Below are 24,103 nucleotides of genomic sequence, written 5' to 3'. Positions count from 1 at the left end.
GTAATGCCCACTCACTAACTCACTGACTGTAGCCTACAGGTTGTTCTGCCCAAAGGAAACAGACAAAGGTTTACATCTGTCACTCTCAGAACAGTTTAAAGAACATGATCACATAGAGCTGGGGTGCAGATCACCTGGACCAAGAGCCAGATGGTAAAGAGTTAGGCTTGTAGACCGTAGGGTCTCCACCGTGAGCTGTCTTCTATTCAACCCTTGTGGCACAAAAGCACCCACAGAAAAGATGTAAACAAATGTAAGTGGTAAGTAAATAATGTAAGTAAAAGTCAATAAACCGCATTTATGGGCGCTGGAATTTGTATTTCACACAATTTTCACAGGTAAGGAAATATTATTTTTTTTGATTTTTTCCAACTGTTTAGAAATTTAAAAACCATTCTTTGCTCATGAGCCATAGAGAAAAGGGCAGTGAGTGGGCTGGAACTGGCATGAAGGCTGCAGACCACTGTCCTAGCAGCATTGTGAATTCTAATGTCTCTGGAGCCCTGCGGGCAATGTAAAACCGAGGAGATCAGCTATCGTTTCTGGAGGGTCTGACTACAGGCTCTTCTAAGTATTTTACCTGGATGGACCGAGGGAGAGCTAGGGTTTGAGGCAAACTGAAGAGCACATGCCCCACCCACTCTTCCCCACCACCATTACCAAAGGAACTTCATAGGCAGGACCTTTAAAAATCCCATGCTCATCAACCAAAACTCTTTTATAGGTTCATTGTGACTAGATTTGCCTTATTTATGACCTACACCCCCCTCATCTAGAATCACAGTAATAAGACAATTATTCAAATAAAAAAGCATATAAACAAGCTCACTTATCACAGTCTTACTTAGTCAAACTTCAGGTCCCAATCCTTTCACCTGAGGAAGTTCAGGGATATGACTGGTTAAGGAATCCTTAACTAAGGCAAATCCAAATATGATCATTTTTCACCTTCTTAGGTTTTATCCCCCTGCAAGAAATATATGTAAATTTAAAATTAATTCGAGGACAACATCCATTCTATCCATAGTCTTTTAATAAGCGTCACAGAGGGCACAAAGCACTGTCCTAGGCCCTAAGGAGATACAAAAGCCATAAGATGGGTCGTCTCTCAAATTGTTCAGTGTGCTGCCACAGTACAAGGCTGACTTGAGGAGATGCCGTGACAGAAGTATAAACAGTGCTGTGTTTTAAGTTCTTATTTGGGAGGTCAAAAAATGCTTCATGAAGGGGAGGAGAACTTAGTTGAGTATTTAAGGATGCCTGTGAGTCTGTCTAGTAGAGAACGAATGACCTTCCAGGTGGAAAGAAGAATGTGAGCTAAGTCACACAGCACCTGGAAAGAAAAAGCCATCTGTGTGTGGAAGACCCTGAATATCCTGTTAACAATTTAAACTTGATCTAAACCGGGGTTTCTCAAGCTTGCCACTGTTGACATTTTGGGTCAGATAACTCTTTGTGATGAGGCTGTCCGGTGCATTGTAGGATGTTTAGCAGCACCCATACCCTCGACCCCCTAGATGCCTATAGCCCCTTCCCGCAAGTTGTGAGAACTAAAAAATGTCTCCAGGCATTGACTCCCCTGGAGGACAAGATCCTGTTGAGAACCAATGTACTAAAGGCTTCAAGAGCACTGAGCTAGGGAACAATAGGAGTAGATGTGTGTTTTAGGAACAACTCTGGCACTTATGCTCCAAGTGTGGTCCGTGGTCCAGCAGTAGCAGCGTCCCTTGGGAGCCTGTTAGAAATGCAGAATTTCAGGTTTCACAGACCCAGTGAATCACAATCTGCATTTTAACAAGATTCCTACAGCCACGTGCACATTAAAGTTTGAGAAGCACTGATCTAAAGCAGAGTCTCCTAGTTTTTTTTCTATTACATCCCTCCATCAGCTAAAAGTGTTAGAGCCCAACCTCTATAGATATCTGGTTATTAATTATATGTTTGTGCCACTGTAATAATGTATTCTCTGCATTTCCAAAGATGCACACAAAGTAGGAAAGTAAAAAGGAGGATATATATAAAGAGAGAGAGGGTTTTTTTTTATTTTAATATTTTCTTCCCATTACCCGTTGGAAGCCACACCTGGAGAGGATTAGAGAGGGGGCGAGACAAGACCTCAGGCAAATGGCCATTCCAGTCATACTGGTGACAGATCATGAAGGTTTGATGTAAGACAGTTAAATGGGAACACATTCCTAATATTCTAAGCCTCTTGTGATACTTTTAAGTATACTTTAAATATATAGATATATTTAAGTATCCACCAATGTAAGTATCCTCAGTTGTGAACTATTCTAGACCAACCCGATTATGTTAAAGCAAAGTCAGTGCCTCATTTCCTCAGATAAGGAAAACTCTCTGTCTAGCATTAGACACACCCATGAGTGGGTGGCTTGGTCATATTTAACGGCTTCCTTAGGCTGGCCTTAAAACCCTCATGGCCTCTGAAAATATCACGGTGCTTTTTAAAAAAACATATTACTTCAAATCCTTGTTGAATATAATAAACTGTGTCCTCCACAGCAATTAATGGAAGAATGTTAGGAAATAACCAAGGCCTGACATTTCATGTTGGGATGAAGTGAATTGGTATCTGATTGGCATGGGGGGTGAGTTTGACCTGCACACAGTTCCCTTTCATGGTCACAGCTTTCAATACACGGTAAGAGGCCTGGGCAGCTCCCTTTAGTTACTGTGGTACCTTGTAATCCAGTTGTTGGGGCAGCATGGCAAGATAACAGGACAGGAAATGACCACGCCAGGACTGAGGTTCAACACATACAATCTGCAATATATCTGATGCAAGTAAATAGTTATACCTTTAGCTTTTTATATCCCATAGACATTTGATAAATGCTTCTGAATATATGAATTGCATTTCTTACTCTGTTCTGATGCTTCTCAATAAGTAAATAAAACATCTATAATCATCCTTAGTTTTACCCTTTCTTTCCCAACTTATTTTTTTTTAAAGGAATTCCTTTATTTTTATTTTATTTATTTATTTATTTATTTTTGGCTGTGTTGGCTCTTCATTTCTGTGCAAGGGCTTTCTCTAGTTGCGGCAAGCGGGGGCCACTCTTCATCGCGGTGCACGGGCCTCTCAACTATCGCAGTCTCTCTTGTTGCGGAGCACAGGCTCCAGACGCGCAGGCTCAGTAGTTGTGGCTCACGGGCCTAGTTGCTCCGCGGCATGTGGGATACTCCCAGACCAGGGCTCGTACCTGCGTCCCCTGCATTGGCAGGCAGATTCTCAACCACTGTGCCACCAGGGAAGCCCCCAACTTATTTTTTTAATTTTCAAACTCTCAGTAACATAAAAGAAAAACTCCTTGAACACTTATATACATTTTGCTGCATTTGCTTTCTCTCTATACATGTTTTTTTCTGAATCCAATTGAAAGTAAATTGCAAACACCATGACTCTTCACTCCTAAATACTAAAGCATGTGCATCCTAAGAATAAAGACAATCTGCCTCAACCACAATAACGTTATCACCTGTTTCAAATTAACATTAATTCAATAATAGAATCTAACATACAGTCCATTCAAATATCACCAGTTGTTCCCAAAACGCTCTTTGTAACTTTTCTTAATCCAAGATCTAATCATTTATATTTAGCATTTGGTTGTCATTGTCGTATCTTTCCTAAAATCAGGAGACCTTTTCCTTTTTTTTCTTGATCTTTCATGAGGTTTCGTTTTTGAAGCGTCCAGGTCAGTTTTGTAGAACGTTCCATATTCTGTATTGTTCTGATCGTTTCCTTGTGATTGGATCCATGTCAAACACCTTTGGCAAGAGCACTGCATAGGTGAAGCTGTGTACTTCCCATACATCACATCAAGAGGCACACAAGGTCAGCAGGTCCTAATACTGTGAAGGCTAAGTTTGATAACTTTATGAAGGTGATGTGTACCATTCTCCCCATTTTAAAAGTAACATCTTCCTATTGTAATTAATAAGCAATCTGTAAAGTAACTTTTTATATAGTTTATTACAACAATTTTTCATCCTGTAGTTTTAAAAAGGATCCATTGATGATCCTTGTCTGACTCAATTTTTATAACGGGGATCACAAATGGTGGCCTTCCAATTTTATTATTCCTTTAATATTTGTTATCAAATTAAAATATGGAACTAGGTGTGAACTGGCTTTATGGTACCTTTATTATTATTATTGCCATCTTTTTCTACTTTATGAGTTCTTACTCTCTTTACATCTTCTGTCTGAATTGCTTTCCATCACCCCACCTGTCATATTTCTTTACAATTTTTTTTCACTGACCACTTTTGATAGCTATTTCTCTAATTTATTATAAGTATTTTCAATTTTATCCTTCCTCTTTCTATCTCTGAGTATCATTTATTTACTTAAAGAGCATTTTCTTTATTTCCTCATCCTAATCCCTTATATAAACATTAATGTGCAATTGAAGATGAATTATATTTTATGTATTTGACACCTCACACTTTTAATCTAGCCACTTGGCATGATACAGTCTATCTTTTACACATTGATAGAAACTTCACATAAAGTGTTCCTGAATTCTAGATGCATTCAGTTCATAGTTGCTTTAATGCTCTGGGCCTATCATAGAAATAACTTAAATGATTGTGTGTGGCAATTTACGCAAAGTTTTACTGGTGTGTTGCTTTCTTTTCTTTAATAAACAAATTTATTTCCTTTAAGCTTTTTTGCTTAAAAACTAATTTTATAACAGAGAATTTTAGATAATAAAGTAGAGAGAATAAAATAATGAACCTCTTTATCTGTCACCCACGCCCAACAATCATGACATTTCTATGCTTCCATCTATGCTCCCATATTTTTTAAGGAAAAGCCTAGATAATAGGGTTGTTATTAAGTTCATAACTGTTTATATTAGACTTTAAAAACTAGAACAAAAGAGATTAAAATCCGGTTATAGTTTTTTACAGTGTATTTGTTGTTCAATTCAGATTGTTCAGTTCAGCAAATGCCTATGATATTCCTAGAACCATGCCAAGTGTTGTGTGGAGATGAAAGGAAACCAGAGTTATCTTTCAGGGGCTACATCTACATAAATGATCATATTATAAGGCGTCAAATTAAGTGGACTTTATGGTAACATTTCTATAATGATGATTATAGCTAACCTTTATTAAGTCCTCATGTGCCAGATGCTATGCTTAGTGTTTTGCATGGATTTCTCATTGAACCCACACAACTTTCCTATGAAAGAGGTACTATTTTATCACCATTTTATAGGGAAATGGAGGATTAACAAGGTAAAGAACTTTCCAACAAGCAGGAAGTGTTAAACGTAGGATTTGAACCCCTGGCTCTGACTCCAGAACCCCTCACTCTTAGCCTTTTCAGAAAGCTGCTTCCCTTAAGAATGATCCTATTTGGGACTTCCCTGGTGGCGCAGTGGTTAAGAATCCGCCTGCCAATGCAGGGGACATGGGTTTGAGCCCTTGTCTGGGAAGATCCCACATGCCGCAGAGCAACTAAGCCCGTGTGCCACAACTACTGAGCCTGCGCTCTAGATCCCACGAGCCACAGCTACTGAGCCCATGTGCCACAACTACTGAAGCCCGCGCGCCTAGAGCCCGTGCTCTGCAACAAGAGAAGCCACCGCAACGAGAAGCCTGCGCACTGCAACGAAGACCCAACACAGACAAATAAATAAATAATTAATTAATTTTATTTTAAAAAAAGAATGATCCTATTTGTACCACGGAACCTGGTACCATCAGCTGTCAACTCTAGCCACTCACTCCAAACCCATCACAGATGGACTCAAATAGTCTTCCCCTCCCCTTGAGGTTAAACTTAAGTACTCCAGCAATGATGCAGCTGCTGGTCTGTATTCCCTGGAACATCTAGGCACAGCAGAGCAGCCCCCTGGTGTTACTAACTGGGTCTTGGGACAAGCGAGCCAGTCACTTCCTATTCCCTAAGGCTGTGGTTTCCTTCGGCGCCAGGGCTCCAGGTACATATGGTACATTTACTAATACCTTGGACATTGTCAGTTCTTAGTTAAAATTGTTTCATGTTGTTCTCTACATTTTCTGACATCTTAGAAATGTATCTATGTCATCCATATCGTTGTCACTTCAGATGCAAAATTAATTTCCCTAAATAGCAATGACTCAAGTGGGAGACGGCTCAGCCTTCCCCCTACCTTCTAATATCTCCAGGGAGTCTTGAGAGCCTACGTTTCTTCTAGCCATCTCCAACTCTCATTTCCTGCTTCTGCTCAGTTTTCTGGCTTCTCACCTCCTGTGGCTGGTATTTCCTCATGTCTCTGTGCAGCTCCAAATTGGAACACACCCCCATTTCTTAGGACTCACTTAACCAAACACAAAATCAAGGCCATTGTGGGTCATAGACTTCAAGTGAAATTTTGGGGGTAAATAAGAGGGTTTTTATTATTATTACTACACAGTGAAAGCATCACCATTTGTTGTTACCATTTGACATTAAATGCCCTTGTCTTTAATTATCCCTCCGCTATGCATGGCTGAGAACCTCTGGCTCTCCTGCTTTTTATTCTCACCCTCAAGACTTCTTTCTCTGCATTCTTCCTCTCCACATTCTCTTGACTTCTGTCCTCTCCTCACATTATTCTGGACCCCATCTTGAGCTGCACTCTCCAACACATCCCCCATCCTCCAAATACCTCCCATATTATTATACAGAGAAATTCATCTCCCTCTTACTCTCTTTCTAATCTAACCTAGCCAGACCCTGGGTTTCATTTGTCAAAATCAAAGTAGCCTACACATGAGATAGTCTCCTAAACCTCAGGTTCTCTGCTTAGGAGAGAAATTGGCCATTAAAGCCCTCAGCCTTCAGGCCTAACCCCAGAAGGCAGAGGTAGCTCCACTTCTTCCTGTAACCATGAGTTTTCCTGATAGCTATATCTAGAGAAATGATCATCTTCATATCACCAACATCTCTAGTTAGAAATATTGCAGTTAAAACCTTTGGGATTTGTGAAACCGATGTTCTCTGAAATCTAGAGCATTCTGTGTGAGACGCTGACAAGGTACCGAACACCGATACGGACACAGGCATCCTGTTAGAGCGAGATGTTTTCCCTGTGGCCTATCACTAAAAAGTTCTAGGACTTCCTTCTCCAAACTCTCAATTGTATTCAGAGGAGAGGTGCAGTGGTACCTAGTGCATTCTAATCGTCATCTGACGAAGTATATAGAAATGAGGAGTTACAGCAAACAGTGAGGTGTGTAAATGACTGATGCCTCTTATAAGCTATTTAATTTTGTCTTTTTGTTGAGGATTCGGGAGAGTATCACTCTGATGTTTATGACCTTCCTCCTGGGATCTATCAAACTGTAGAAATGTATCCAAGAGATGTTGGAATCTGGTTATTTCATTGCCATATCAATGTTCACCTTGGGGCTGGAATGGAAAGCACTTACACTGTAATCGAGTGAAAAGGTACGCCAAATTAATTAGAAGTGATGATATTTAAATAAACTCAGTGTTTATATAAGGATATCTGATCCACTGGACGTTTACATGATGTGACACACCACTCATTCATTCAAAGACTACTGTTTTGACAGGACCAAGATAATCTAGCTTTATTTTCTTTACCAAATTTAGGTAACTATATCTGATCTGATAAAAGATACTTCAGAGTTAAATGTAATTTCTAGATTCCTACAATATATGCGTGAGGATTTGAACAGATAATTCATAGAAGATGAAATACAAATGACTATTGAACCTATAAAGATATCTAAACTTGCTCATAATCAAATCACTTAAAATTGCATTTAAACAACAGTAAGATACTTTTTGAATGAGAAAGCCATCAATTTGGCAAAGTTTTGTTTTGTTTTTTTTCCAGTGATAGTATCAATAACAGTGTGGTGAGAGGGTGCAATGCACATACTTTGGTGGAAGTGTATACTGTTTCCACAACTCTGGAAAGAAACTAAATAACGATTCTAATAATCTTATTTTCACATTCAAGTGACATTTTATTTCCTCTCATTCCCATCTCTCCTTTCTCCAATACATTTTATTAGCAACTTCAGTATGAAAATAGTGTCTTTGTTACTGAGATTTTCATCAGTTCCTTAGTTACTTAGACTGTTCATGAAGTCATTATCCTTTTTTGACAGAATGATTCTAATATTTTGACTCAGTAATTTTACCTGGCAGTTGATCTCAGAAAATTATCAGCAATGCTGAAAAATATTTATCACCATATTATTTTGTGTTGGTGGAAAACCAAAAATGAGGAAATGATCTACTATAAGTTTTGCTACATTTATCATCTAAAGTATTATCCCACTTTAAAAATCATGCCTTAAAATTTTAATGAGAAAATGCTTATAATACAATACTAAGTGATTAAAAAAGCAGTCTAAAAAATAGTATTTGAAATATAATTCAAATTTTATATTTAAAACATATATATGTATATATACATATATATATATATACATATAAAGACTAAACAGAAATTTACTGAAATGTTAATAGTGACTCTCTCTAGGTAGTGAAATTATAAGTGAGGTTTATTTCTTCTTGTATGTTTCTGTTTCTGCTGAGGTTACTGTAAAGTTTAAATTACTTTTCAAATCAGGAAAACTACTGAATATATATGTCATACACTATTTAAAATAGTCTGTGCCACTCTCGAGTTTTGTAGATATTTTTTCCGTGGGGTCCGCTCTGAAGACAAAGACCACATTTCTCACAAAGCCAAAAACATATTAGCCCCAAATATAATTTTTACCTGCAACATCATATTAATACCAAGAATAATATTATTAACACAGTAATAGTAATTATTACTCTTATTCCTATAATCATTCATATTTATTTATTTTTTTTCTAAATTGAAGTATGGTTGATTTACAATGTGTTAGTTTCAGGTGTACAACAAAGTGATTCAGATATATATATATATACACTTTATTCTTTTCCCTTATAAGTTATTACAAAATATTGAATATAGTTCTCTGTGCTATACAGTAGGTTCTTGTTGGTTAGCTATTTTATTTTATTTTATTATTTTTTTGGCCGCACCACGCGGCTTGCAAGATCTTAGTTCCCCGACTAGGGATCAAACCCGTGCCACCTGCAGTAGAAGCACAGAATTTTAACCACTGGGCTGCCAGGGAAGTCCCGGTTATTTGTTTTATATACAGTAGTGTATATATGTTAATCCCAAACTCCTAACATTTTTTTTTCACATGTTTATTGGAGTATAATTACTTTACAATGTTTTGTTAGTTTCTGGTGTACAACAAAGTGAATCAGCTATATGTATACATATATCCCCATAACCCCTCCCTCTTGAGCCTCCCTCCCACCCTCCCTATCCCACCCCTCTAGGTGGTCACAAAGCATCGAATTGATCTCCCTGTGCTATGCAGCAGCTTCCCACTAGCCATCCATTTTACCTTTGGTAGTGTATATACGTCAGTGCCACTCTCTCGCTTATTCCCAGCTTCCTCTTCCTACCCACTCCCCCGGTGTCCTTAAGTCCATTCTCTACGTCTGTGTCTTTATTCCTGCCCTTAATAAAAGAGAGTTTCATGTGCTGTCCAAAAAATAAATCCTTCACTTATAACATGGTTTCTCTGGGAAACTAGATTTTTGTGTTACAAATACTCTAAAGCAAAAAAGTTGGGTCTCAGGTCTTCTGTCCACATGGCAAAGTGACAGTGATGTTGCTATCAATTTAGTAAGTAAGTTTTTTCTTGCAAAAGCACTGGTAGTCATTTTAAGGATGTTCTTAAGATTTATATAAACCTTATATTTTTTCCTTAAAGGTATGTAACCATTTTAGCTAAAGTTGCTGAAGAAGAAAAACTTCAGGGATGAAGGAGTGTAGGAGGGGCTGTCTAAAGACTTTCATGGCAATGTGCCAGGAAAACTAGCTTGAAATAAAAGTTTTCTTGGTGAATTTCACCTATGAGCTGCTTCCTCTTTCTGTAGACTGTGTCCATGGAGTAGAGTCTATGGGGTATAACCAGGCTTTTAACAAATGGCAATGGGGGTGGGCAAGAGGGACAAAAAGAGCAGTTATAAACAGAAGTCTAGCTTGGTTAGGAAAAAAACACACCATCCAAGATTTTACCCTAAACTAGGACATTTGCAAACATTGGAAAAATGAAATCCTCATATCATGGGTAAGCGTATGAATCAGTATTTAAATGCAAATCCATATACTGTACTGTGCCTTAAGCTTGGAAGACTTCAGTTTTCATAATGTATAAGCTCCAGTTTTCCAGAACCAAAAATAAGGACTCATGCCCTGTCCTTGCATCTAGCAATATTAACAGTTGGGATGCCTTCTGCTAACAGAAAACCCAGCTAAAAGGGAATTATCAATGGTGTTTGTCTCAAATATTTTTTAAAATTTAGGAGATAGGTGCCTGCTAGGTTGATTCAGCAACTTGATTATATGAGGGCCAGTGTCTCTAATGCCCTTGGCCTTTTCCTCATGACTGTTGCCTCATGGTTGCAAGATGGTTGCTGTGGCTCCAAATATTACTCCAGGTTGAAGACAGAGAAGTAGAAAAAAGGAGTAGCACCAACCACATCTTTTCATTTTATCAAGAAAGCAAAAAACCTTCTAAGGAGACCCAGCCAACTTCTGCTTATGTCTCATTGGCCATAAATATTATCTGGCTACTCTTAATTGCAAGGAAGGCTGGAAACAAGCTTTTGTAGCCTCTATAGTAGAAATAACAGGGAGAAGGAATTAGAAATATCTTGTGGGTTGGCTAACAAGCCTCTGCCTTAGACAATTAGTAAGAATATTTGAAAGCAGGAATTGGTTAAACAAAAGGGTTCAACATGAAAATTGAAACCAAAATCAGACTTTTCATTCTTTTCACTGTTTCACCTCTGAATTTCACAAATAATGCATGAATACCTGGAGTATTATCAAGCATATCCTTGATATCATATCATTTCACCCCAAAATACTCCAATATGTGTCTCCAGAAGACTTTTTAAAAATTAATATACTAACAATGCTATTGTAACATGGGACAAAATTAGCAATACTATTTCACTCTTTGATATTGAAACTAATCAGAACCTATAAAATATGCAAATACCACCCCCATCCACCCCAAGAAACATCCAAGTCTGAGAGTTTTTAAAAAGTGTTACTGATAAAACTAGAGTATTCTTTAAGAAACTGCAAAAGATGGTGCCCAAATCTCACCAAGAATAATGCCTAATTCATCCACTCATTCATTTATTTAAGAACACAATTCTAGACTATGGGATTCAGAGTCTGACAGGAAGATAGTCTATTAAAATAAACCCTGATTTAATGGATATGTGAAATGTGATTTACTGAATGGAGTTGAGTGGAAAGGTGGCCATCTGCATGCATTCTTAACAGGGAAGAGTCAAAGACTAAGACTGCATCAGTGGGATGTGTCTCCAGCACGACTATTGGAAGGTGCTCTTATTCTAAAGATGAGTACCCATTATCTAAACAGAAATACTGTTAGTACAAAAAAGTTAAAAATAAAAAAAAACTAAAGGAATATGCTTTAAGAAAAGGCACTTGGGAATTCCCTGGTGGTCCAGTGGTTAAGACTCAGCACTTTCACTGCCCTGGGCCCGGGTTCGATCACTGGTCAGGGAGCTAAGATCCCGCAAGCCGCGTGATGAGGCCAAAAAAAGAAAAGAAAAGAAAAAGAAATACACTCCTTTGCTCAAATTCTATACCTACCGAGACTATTTTGTTCCAAAATATTTTCTGAGTAAGTCTATAAACAAAGTTTTTAAGAGGCCAATAGTATATGCCCATCTTCCTTTACTTTTCAATGAATAAATTATTATATTGATTTATTCTCCAAGTTTGTTTAACATCAATTAGCCGGGGTTTTCCTGGTGGCACAGTGGTTAAGAATCCGCCTGCTAATGCAGGGGACACGGGTTCGAGCTCTTGTCCGGCCGCGGAGCAACTAAGCCCGTGAGCCACCACTACTGAGCCTGCGCTCTAGAGCCTGTGAGCCACAACTACTGAGCCGACGTGCCACAACTACTGAGCCTGCGTGCCACTATTACTGAAGCCCATGCGCCTAGACCCCATGCTCCGCAACAAGAGAAGCCACAGAACAAAGACCCAACGCAACCAAAAATAAATAAATAAATTTTAAAAATAATCAATTAGCCCTCTAAACCTGGTCACCTTTATGTAAACTGACAAAAAGAAGGTTCTGAATCCGTCAGCTGCCAACCAAAGCCTGGACAGCATTCTTCCAAAGGGCGGAGAAACCTGGAGGCCCCGCCTGCCGTGGTGTGGAGCCATGTTCTAACGCCCTCAGGCCACGGTGCATCTCTGGGAGGCAAGCCTGTAACTGGATTCCAGCCACCCACTCACTAGCTGGGGCACTTTGGACAAGATATAAAATGTCTCTCATCCATAGTCTCGTTATCTGTAAAATGAAGATATCCGTGGTGTTTGTTTAAAAAGAAGAGAGGGAGAATAGGCCCCAAATTGACTCACGTATGCTAAGCCCCATGTCACCAAACGGGGATTGAATACTTAAAATTACAGTTTTGGCTTCTCCCAGGAATGGAACTTTAAACCAGTCAATCTGGAATTACCTGGTCAGTACTAGTGAGGTTGTCTACCTGATAGACCCCTGCCATCCCCGAAAGGAAGAGGACCTTACTACGACAATCCTCACTTTGCTAGTATCACGTCATTGTTCCACTCCCTTTTGCCTATAAAAGTCTTTCATCTTGCACAGCTCCTTGGCGCTCCTTTCTATTTGCTAGATGCTATGCTGCCCTGTTCATGAATCACTGAATAACGCCAATGAGATCTTCAAAATTTACTCAATTGAATTTTGTGTTTTTTTTAATAGTGGTATCCTGTAGGCAAAATAATAGCCCCCAGAAAGATGTCCACATCCTAATCCCCAGAACCTGTGAGTATGTTATCTTATAAGGCAATGGTGAATTAAGGTTGCAGATGGAATTAAAGTTAGCTAATCTACTAACCTTGAGATAAGGAGATTTTCCAGGATTATCAGGGTGGGTCCTTAATAGTAGAAGAGGAGGCAAAAGAGGTCAGAGTGATGCAATGTAAGAAAGACTCAACCTGCCATTGTTGGCTTTGAAGACGGGAGGGAGCCATTAACCAAGGACTGTGGGCAGCCTCTAGAAACTGGAACAGGCAGCAAATAGCTTCTCCCCTAGAACTTCCTAAAAGAAACAGCCCCACTGACACCTTGATTTTAGCCCAGTGACACACATGTCAGATTTCTGGCATACAGAACTGTAAGATAATAAATTTATGTTGTTTTAAGCCACTAAGTTTGTGGCCATTTGTGACAGCAGCAATAAAAAACTAATACATCTATCTAATTGGTTGCTCTGAGAATTAAAGGAGATAAAATTTATAAGGCTTTTACACAGTGCTGGTATACAGTAACCATCTAATAATTATGAATGACTATTATTATAGTTAACATTCATTTGTTCTTTCTATATTTATTAAGCTATGTGTCAAGCACTATGCTAAGTGCTTGGGATTCAATAGAAAACAAGGCATAGTTATTTGTCCCAAGGAAGCCCAGTCTGAGGAGAGAGTCACATAAATAGTTAATTCTGAAATGAAACATGTATTAATTATGTTTTTAATTTTCAATATTTGATGGTGCTTTGACATCTTTGGGGGACCTTACGAGCTGGGGAGGGACTGCCGCTCCCAGAGCTAGTTAATTCCTAGAGATTATAAACAACTTGTTGGTGAGCCAGACTTTTATACACAAACCTACCAATCCCAAGTCCATATCGCCAACAGCCTCCTTTATCTAGATTTCATACACCAAGCCAATACCTCCCTTGCCCTAAATCAACCTGAGACAAGTACCAGACAAATACAGTCCCTATGCCTCTAAAGCCTGCTGGAATTGTTCAAAGTAGCCAATCCTAAACCATTTATTGTGCCCTGCCTTGCCTTTTTCATAGAAACCCCAGTGAGCACTGTGGCCGCCTATGCTTTCCCCTGGTTCCTGCTTCTGAACAATTTTAGTGCCTCTTCGTGTGGCCGTGTGACACGTCTGTCTCTCGTTTCTAGGGGAACTAACTGTGAGTCACAATGAACTTTTCTTTCAGTGGCGTTGGCCTCTTCATGTCATCACTCAGTCACCTTTTATAAATTAAGTTCAGGGCACAAATCAAAGTGCTAAGCTCTGCACTGAGTATATTAGCCCGGCAAGGAATAGAAGCAAGAGGGAATCAGTCCGGAAAGACAAGGGAGGAAGACATTTCAAGAAAGTCACCCAGTGATGTTCTTGTAATCAAACCTTGTGAATGCTATTCTTTAATCTTTTGCAAAAATAATTCTAGTATTGTGGTTCTTTTTCATTGTTAATAAATCATATGCTTTGATTTCTACATCATTCAGGGGAAGTGAGAGAACAAGAATGAAGGAGTAATTGAAATCTTTATGCCATTCAAAAAAAAAAATCCCCTTTCAATACCACTGTAGACATCAGTACCATCAAGGCTTTTGCTAGATTAGAGTTTTGGCTTTCTCTCTTCCTCTGCCTTTGACTCCTTTACCTGACAGAAGGTGATGAGCAGGACCTTGACCCACTAATGGGCAGCCAAAGGGCATGGAGCGATCAAAGACCTACCTGCGTGATCATTCCCAACACAGTCCTGAACTGATCAATAGTGGAGAAGAGGCTCAGCCAGCTCGCACTGCACTAGGTCAAGTCAGGGACTCATTATCAAAGTTCTGTACGTGACCACACTCACTGATGAAATTCCAGAGTTACACAACTTTCTGTGAAAAAGATAGCTCCGTGGTGGTCTGACTGGTCACGGCCAGGATGACCTGCTATTTTATATTCAGTGTCTCCTGCTGTCACAAAGTGAAGCACTGTCCTGGGTGGTTGCTTTGTTAATAATTCTGATGTCATGGGGTAGAGGTTTAGAGCCAGTTCTCATGGGTCAACAAGAAGCAAATTAGAGAGTATAAGCAGGAATATCGGAGATAACGAGAGACCGCATCTTGCCAGAGAGAAATAAAGCTGGAGCGATAGTCTGTAAGGAAGACTGCTTCCTTGTTTTTATTCATTACCAGTCATTTAGAATCTCTATTGCTAAATGCAGAGACGACCCACCCAATCCAGAAATCTTTAAGCCGACAAGAAAAGAAACTGTGGAAAATGATTAAAACTTGTGATATGTGGGAATTCCCTGGCAGTCCAGTGTTTAGAACTCCACGCTTTCACTGCTGAGGGCCCGGGTTCAATCCCTGATCAGGGAACTGAGATCCCAAAAGATGTGTGGTGAGGCCAAAAACACAAAAAAAAGAAAACCAAACAAACCAAAAATACTTGTGACATGTCACTTTACTTGGGCTACTAAACAGTTAACTCGGGCATATAATAATTATTTATAACAAGCTACAAAGTTATACCCTGGGGTTCTGAGGTGAAAACCTTCTGACAGACACAGCTAAGAGGAAGGGGTGTTTGGTCTGGTGTAGGTTCCTCTCTTCTCTTTCCCAAAATACTTCAAGTCAGCTGAGCCTCTCCTGGTGGCTCCTGCACCTTCTTGTCTCATCCCAGTCTATGCTGAGGGCAGAAATTCTCAACCGCAACATTATTCTAAGTTCACTTTTAAGTATCAACTCTGCAATCACTGTAAGGAGGTTTGCAGTGTTCACTCTGCCCACGACTGGTTGCTTATTAGCCCCCAGTGACCTCTCCCTCTTATTGACAGAGTCCTGAGGCTCACAGCCCTCTCCCCACTTCCTGTCACAGAGCAGCTACATGCCTTTTAATGGGAAGGTCAACTGCCTCAAAACAGGACAGAACTATGACTTCATGACTCTTCCTATATTACACCATAAAATGTTTACTTGCACTGGTCACGGAGGTTACTGTCTAACCATTTCATTTCACCACAAATATGAGTGTTATAAGTATCTATTCTGGAGCCCTCAGCTCAGTAACTATCTGAGCATTTGTGGGGGGGGGGGCTAGAATTTTCTGGAAAATGTGACTTCGGGGATTGTTGCTGTGCTCTGATCACTGTGCTTCCATCCCACAGGGCTGAGTTTGAGCATGGAGTAGAAAATGAATAAGAAGAAAATGCCTGGAGGGATTCCTGGTGGTGCAGTGGTTAAGAATCCGCCTGCCAATGCAGGGGACACGGGTTCGAGCCCTGGTCCAGGAAGATCCCACATGCTGGGGAGCAGCTAAGCCTGTGCACAACAACTACTGAGCCTGCGAGCCACAACTACTGAAGCCCCCGCACCTAGAACCCATGCTCCGCAAGAGAAGCCACCGGGATGAGAAGCCTGCGCACCACAACGAAGAGTAGCCCCTGCTCGCCGCAGCTAGAGAAAGCCCGTGCGCAGCAACGAAGACCCAACGCAGCCAAAAATAAAAATAAATAAAATAAATAAATTTTAAAAAAACAGAAAAGAAAATGCCTGGAAACTTGCTGGCTCTTGGATGACAGAGAGAATGAAAAGTGTCCACATGACTCAGAAGTTACCTTGAGACCAAAAAATGAGGCAGACGGCTCCATATAATCAATGGATCCATTTATTACAGGATAATTTACTTGCTGAATAGGATTAGGTGGACAAGGATCCAGAAGCATTCGCAGCAGCTGCTCTCTGCACTGCCGAGGGGCCATTGGGACAATTTTATAGTTAACCCAGGGTATGGGGGTAGATGCTTGGAAACAGGAAGTACTATTCCTAAGTCAAGATTTATGAATTAGTAACTAGTTTCATGGTTTGCCAGGAATATGTCAGTGAAGGTCTTCATGACTGGAAGCTAACAGAGCACAGAGGCCACATGGACCTAACGGTCATTAACCAATATCTATTTACTACCAAGCCCTTGATGACAGAGGAGCGATTTCCCATGTACTACAGTCCTGGGTAGGGTCAGTGGAAGGACAGGAGGAACTGGATGAGCCCAAGATGGCGTCAGTTATGACAACAGCCGTACACTCCTCCCCCGACAGCTTGATGGCCCCACAGTCTTATCCGTCATTCTTCCCCATAGACCCTAGGACCAGACATCCAGGGTGGCTTGCACTCCAAACCCATAGCAACAATATGAGCAGCAGCAAGAACAAAGGATTCCTACTAAACATAAAAGAATACTAAGAACTACGTTTCCCCATTACCTAGGAGAGAAGTAAGTCAGAGGTAAAAGCATCAGCAAAGGAAACTGTTTGATTACTGACTGTTTTCACACAGGACAGTAAATCAGTTATGTTGGATTCCTATGAAGGCATATATGTACAGCATTCCTGTCCCATTAAGGCACAAGTTTTGGTAGCCTTCTAGAAGCCCCAGGTTAAGCTGTGCAGGTTTCTGGCACAGAACATGGAGCCCCAGTCTGAGGTCTGCCAAGGTCCAAAGCCACAGCAGCCCTCACAACTTTCCATTGCACAGCCTTGGGGCCAGTTGTCCCTCCTAACAGCTTTGAGAAAAATGCAGATGCCTAGACCCCTGCCTGATAAACTCTGACAGACACCAAAGTTTGAAAGTCATTGCTTTAGCTTCACTCCAATTAAAGAAAATACAGTTGCCAAAATGACTTCATTCTCTTTTCAGTAAAGGATAGGACTGGTTCAAGATGGCGGAGTAGAAGGACATGCGCTCATTCCCTCTTGCGAGAGCACCAGAATCACAACTAACTGCTGAACAATCATTGACAGGCAGACACTGGAACTCACCAAAAAAGATACCCCACATCCAAAGACAAAGGAGAAGACACAATGAGACGGTAGGAGGGGCGCAATCACCATAAAATCAAATCCCATAACTGCTGTCTTCAGGTGGGTGACTCACAAACTGGAGAAAAATTATACCACAGAAGACCACCCATTGGAGTGAAGATTTGAGCCCCCGTCAGGCTTCCCAACCTGGGGGTCCAATAACAGGAGGAGGAATTCCCAGAGAATCAGACTTTGAATACTAGTGGGATTTGATTGCAGGACTTCGACAGGACTGGGGAAAACAGAGACTCCACTCTTGGAGGGCACACACAAAGTAGTGTGCGCATTGGGACCCAAGGAAAGGAGCAGTGACCTCAAGGGACACTGAACCAGACCTACCTGCTAGTGTTGGAGGGTCTCCTGCAGAGGCGGGGGGTGGCTGTGTCTCACTGTGAGGACAAGGACACTGGCAGCAGAAGTTCTGGGAAGTATTCTTTGGCGTGAGCTCTCCCAGAGTCTGCCAATAGCCCCACCAAAGAGCCTGTAGGCTTCAGTGCTGGGTCGCCTCAGGCTAAACAACCAACAGGCAAGGACCTCAGTCCCACCCATCAGCAGACAAGCACATTAAAGTTTTACTGGGCTCTGCAGACCAGATCAACACCCAGCTCTACAAACCACAAGTCCCTTCCATCAGGAAGCTTGCACAAGCCTCTTAGATAGCCTCATCCACCAGAGGGCAGACAGCAGAAGCAAGAATTACAATCCTGCAGCCTGTGGAACAAAAAACACATTCACAGAAAGATAGACAAAATGAAAAGGCAGAGGACTATGTACCAGATGAAGCAACAAGATAAAACCCCAGAAAAACAAGTAAATGAAGTGGAGATAGGCAACCTTCCAGAAAAAGAATTCAGAATAATGATAGTGAAGATGATCCAGGACCTCGGAATAAGAATGGAGACAAAGATCGAGAGGATGCAAGAAATGTTTAACAAAGACCTAGAAGAATTAAAGGACAAACACCTAGAAGAATTAAAGAACAAACAAACAGAGATGAACAATACAATAACTGAAATGTAAAATACACTAGAAGGAATCAATAGCAGAATAACTGAGGCAGAAGTATGGATAAGTGACCTGGAAGACAGAATGGTGGAATTCACTGCTACAGAACAGAATAAAGAAAAAAGAATGAAAGGAAATGAAGACAGTCTAAGAGACCTCTGGGACAACATTAAACACAACAACATTTGCATTATAGGGGTCTTGGAAGGAGAAGATAGAGAGAAAGGACCCAAGAAAATATTTGAAGAGATTATAGTCAAAAACTTCACTAACATGGGAAAGGAAATAGCCACTCAAGTCCAGGAAATGCAGAGAATCCCAGGCAGGATAAACCCAAGGAGAAACATGCTGAGACACATAGTAATCAAATTGGAAAAAATTAAAGACAAAGAAAAATTATTAAAAGCAACAAGGGAAAAATGACAAATAACATATAAGGGAACTCCCATAAGGTTAACAACTGATTTCTCAGCAGAAACTCTACAAACCAGAAGGGAGTGAAATGATATATTTAAAGTGATGAAAGGGAAGAACCTACAACCAAGATTACTCTACCCAGCAAGGATCTCATTCAGATTCGATGGAGAAATCAAAAAAAATCTTTAAAGACAAGCAAAAGCTAAGAGAATTCAGCACCACCAAACCAGCTCTACAAGAAATGCAAAAGCAACTTCTCTAAGTGGGAAACACAAGACAAGAAAAGGACCTACAAAAACAAACCCAAAACAATTAAGAAAATGGTAATCAGAACATACATATCGATAACTACCTTAAATGTGAATGGATTAAATGCTCCAACCAAAAGACACAGGCTTGCTGAATGGATACAAAAACAAGACCCATATATATGCTGTCTATAAGAGACCCACTTCAGACCAAGGGATACATACAGACTGAAAGTGAGGGGATGGAAAAAGATATTCCATGCAAATGGAAATCAAAAGAAAGCTGGAGTAGCAACTCACATATGAGATAAAATAGACTTTAAAATAAGGAATGTTACAAGAGACAAGGAAGGACACAGCATAATGATCAAGGGATCAATCCAAGAGGAAGAAATAACAATTATAAATATATATGCACCCAACATAGGAGCACCTCAGCACATAAGGGAAATGCTAACAGCTATAAAAGAGGAAATTGACAGTAACACAATAATAGTGGGGGACTTTAACACCTCACTTAAACCAATGGACAGATCATCCGGACAGAAAATTAATAAGGAAACACAAGGCTTAAATGACGCAATAGACCAGATAGATTTAATTGATATTTATAGGATATTCTATCCAAAAACAGCAGATTACACTTTCTTCTCAAGTGTACATGGAACATTCTCCAGGATAGATCATATCTTGGGTCGCAAATCAAGCCTCAGTAAATTTAAGAAAATTGAAATCATATCAAGCATCTTTTCTGACCACAACACTATGAGCTGAGAAATCAATTACAGGGGAAAAAATGTAAAAAACACAAACACATGGAGGCTAAACAATACGTTACTAAATAACCAAGAGATCACTGAAGAAATCAAAGAGGAAATCAAAAACTACCTAGAGACAAATGACAATGAAAACACAATGATCCAAAACCTACTGGATGCAACAAAAGCGTTCTAAGAGGGAAGTTTATAGCTATAAAAGCCTACCTCAAGAAACAAGAAAAATCTCAAATAAACAATCTAACCTACACCTAAAGGAACTAGAGAAAGAAGAACAAACAAAACCCAAAGTTAGCAGAAGGAAAGAAATCATAAAGATCAGAGCAGAAGTAAATGAAATAGAAAGAGAGAAAACAATAGCACAGATCAATAAAACTAAAAGCTGGTTATTTGAGAAGATAAACAAAATTGATAAATCTTTAGCCAGACTCATCAAGAAAACGAGGGAGAGGACTCAAATCAATAAAATTAGAAATGAAAAAGGAGAAGTTACAACAGACACGGCAGAAATACAAAGCATCCTAAGAGACTACGACAAGCAACTCTATGCCAATAAAATGGACAACCTGGAAGAAATGGACAAATTCTTAGAAAGGTATAACCTTCGAAGACTGAACCAGGAAGAAATAGAAAATATGAATAGACCAGTCACAAGTAATGAAATTGAAACTGTGATTAAAAATCTTCCAACAAACAAAAGTTCAGGACCAGATGCCTTCACAGATGAATTCTATCAAACGTGTAGAGAAGAGCTAATACCCATCCTTCTCAAACTCTTCTGAAAAATTGCAGAGGAAGGAACACTCCCAAACTCATACTACGAGGCCACCATCATCCTGACACCAAAACCAGACAAAGATGTCACAAAAAAAGAAAACTACAGGTCAATATCACTGATGAACATAGATGCAAAAGTCCTCAACAAAATACTAGCACACAGAATCCAACAACATATTAAAAGGATCACACACCATGATCAAGTGGGATTTTTCCCAGGGATGCAAGGATTCTTCAATATATGCAAACCAATCAATGTGATACACCATATTAACAAACTGAAGAGGAAAAACCATATGATCATCTCAATAGATGCAGAAAAAGTTTTGACAAAATTCAACACCCATTTATGATAAAAACTCTCCAGAAAGTGGGCATACCTCAACATAATAAAGCCCATATGTGACAAACCCACAGCAAACATCATTCTCAATGGTGAAAACTAAAAGCATTTCCGCTAAGATTAGGAACAAGACAAGGATGTCCACTCTTGCCACTACTATTCAACAGAGTTTTGGAAGTCCTAGCCACAGCAATCAGAGAAGAAAAAGAAATAAAAGGAATACAAATCAGAAAAGAAGAAGTAAAACTGTCACTGTTTGCAGATGACATGATACTATACATAGAAAATCCTAAAGATGCCACCAGAAAATCTCTAGAGCTAATCAATGAATTTGGTAAAGTTGCAGGATACAAGATTAATGCACAGAAATCTCTTGCATTCCTATACACTAACAATGAAAGATCAGAAACTTAATTAAGGAAACAATCCCATTCACCATTGCAAAAAAAGAATAAAATACCTAGGAATAAGCCTAGCTAAGGAGGTAAAAGAACTGTACTCAGAAAACTATGACACTGATGAAAGAATTCAAAGATGACACAAACAGATGGAGAGATATACCATGTTCTTGGATTGGAAGAATCAATAGTATGAAAATGATTATACTACTCAAAGCAATCTACAGATTCAATTCAATCCCTATCAAATTACCAATGGCATTTTTTATAGAACTAGAACAAAAAAACTTAAAATCTGTATGGAGACACAAAAGACCCCAAATAGCCAAAGCAATCTTGAGGGAAACAAACAGAGCTGGAGGAATCAGACTCCCTGACTTCAGACTATACTACAAAGCTACAGCAATCAAGACAATATGGTACTGGCACAAAAACAGAAATATAGATCAATGGAACAGGATACAAAGCCCAGAGATAAATCCACGCACCGATGGTCAACTAATCTATGAGGCAAGGATATACAATGGAGAAAAGACAGTCTCTTCAATAAGTGGTGCTGGGAAAACTGGACAGCTACATGTTAAAGAATGAAATTAGAACCCTCCCTAACACCATACACAAAAATAAACTCAAAATGGATTAGAGACCTAAATGTAAGACCGGACACTAGAAAACTCTTAGAGGAAAACATAGGAAGAACACTCTTTCATATAAATCACAACAAGATCTTTTTTGATCTACCTCCTAGAGTAATGGAAATAAAAACAAAAATAAACAAATGGGACCTAATGAAACTTAAAAGCTTTTGCAAAGCAAAGGAAACTATAAACAAGACGAAAAGACAACCCTCAGAATGGGAGAAAATATTTGCAAATGAATCAACAGACAAAGGATTAATCTCCAAAATATATAAACAGCTCATGCAGCTCAATATTAAAAAACAAACAACCCAATCCAAAAATGGGCAGAAGACCTAAATAGACATTTCTCCAAAGAAGACATACAGATGGCCAAGAGGCACATGAAGAGCCGCTCACCATCATTAATTATTAGATAAATGCAAATCTAGACTACAATGAGGTATCACCTCACACCGGTTAGAATGGCATCATCAGAAAATCTACAAACAACAGATGCTGGAGAGGGTGTGGAGAAAAGGGAACCCTCTCACGCTGTTGGTGGGAATGTAAATTGATACAGCCACTATGGAGAACAATATGGAGTTTCCTTAAAAAAACCAAACATAGAATTACCATATAACCCAGCAATCCCACTACTGGACATATACGCAGAGAAAACCATAATTCAAAAAGACACATGGACCCCAGTGTTCATTGCAGCACTATTTACAATAGCTGGGTCACAGAAGCAACCTAAATGCCCATTGACAGACGAGTGGATAAAGAAGATGTGGTACATATATACAATGGAATATTACTCAGCCATAAAAAGGAACAAAATTGGGTCATTTGTAGAGACTTGGATGGACTTAGAGACTGTCATACAGAGTAAAGTAAGTCAGAAAGAGAAAAACAAATATCATATGTTAACACATATATGTGGAATCTAGAGAAATGGTACAGACAAACCAGTTTGCAAGGCAGAAATAGAGATCAGATGTAGAGAACAAACGTATGGACACCAAGCAGGGAAAGAGGGGCCAGGGGTGGTGGTGGTGGTGGTGGAATGAATTGGGAGATTGGGATTAACATATATACACTAATATGTGTAAAATAGATAACTAATAAGAACCTGCTGTATAAAATAAAATAAAATAAAATTCAAAAAAAAAAAAAAAGGCATAAGTTTCTCCCTGAGCAGCTCTCAACATATCTAAAGCCATCGGTTTTGCAGCACCACTTTTTCATGCGAGTTATTTCCTCATTTAATAGAGAGATGCTCTGGTGGGAGTCATTCAAAGCTGACCTGGGAAACTGTGCTAATGCCTAGATTTCTAGTTTAGCACTTACATCTATGTATTGAAGAAGGAAAATAGATGTCAGCCATTCCCACCATGACATATATGATTGGTCCGCCACTTGGACTTAATAGTGGGAAGGTTATGGGGAATTCCCAGTAAGGAGGGATATTGTGCTAATGCTTCGGGAGAGGTGATTTGGGTCTGTGTGGGGTCCATTCCCATATAAAAGACTGGATTTAAAGTAATACCCAGGGTCCCCCAGAGGATTAGGATACCAAGCGACCTGGGAGGGAGAGACTAATTTAAATGCCAATGAATTACAGTAACACCAGGTGGGAGGTCCTGCGGCAGCCAGAAAAATGAGAACTTCAACTCCCATAAACCTAAAACCACCCTTTTGTCCTTAATCCATCCAGACAGGGAAGTCTGTGCACTGATACTGATGCAT

At 39.6% G+C, this 24,103-nt stretch overlaps 1 pseudogene across 1 annotated transcript in view; it reads left to right on the top strand.

Moving 5' to 3' along the window:
• The window catches only part of LOC309659603 (ceruloplasmin-like), a 43,393-nt pseudogene extending 31,384 nt beyond the window's left edge, over nt 1–12,009 (top strand). Inside the window, exons 14-15 of the transcript in view lie at nt 2,524–2,662; nt 7,288–12,009. The product of the transcript in view is annotated as a ceruloplasmin-like (transcript). The remainder of the gene's footprint in view (nt 1–2,523; nt 2,663–7,287) is intronic.
• The last annotated feature ends 12,094 nt before the right edge of the window (nt 12,010–24,103 follow it).

This window comes from Balaenoptera physalus (assembly GCF_965194825.1).
Source record: "Balaenoptera physalus genome assembly, chromosome: 4".
Taxonomy (NCBI): Eukaryota; Metazoa; Chordata; class Mammalia; order Artiodactyla; family Balaenopteridae; genus Balaenoptera; species Balaenoptera physalus.
This window is presented reverse-complemented; position numbering and strand designations above follow the sequence as displayed.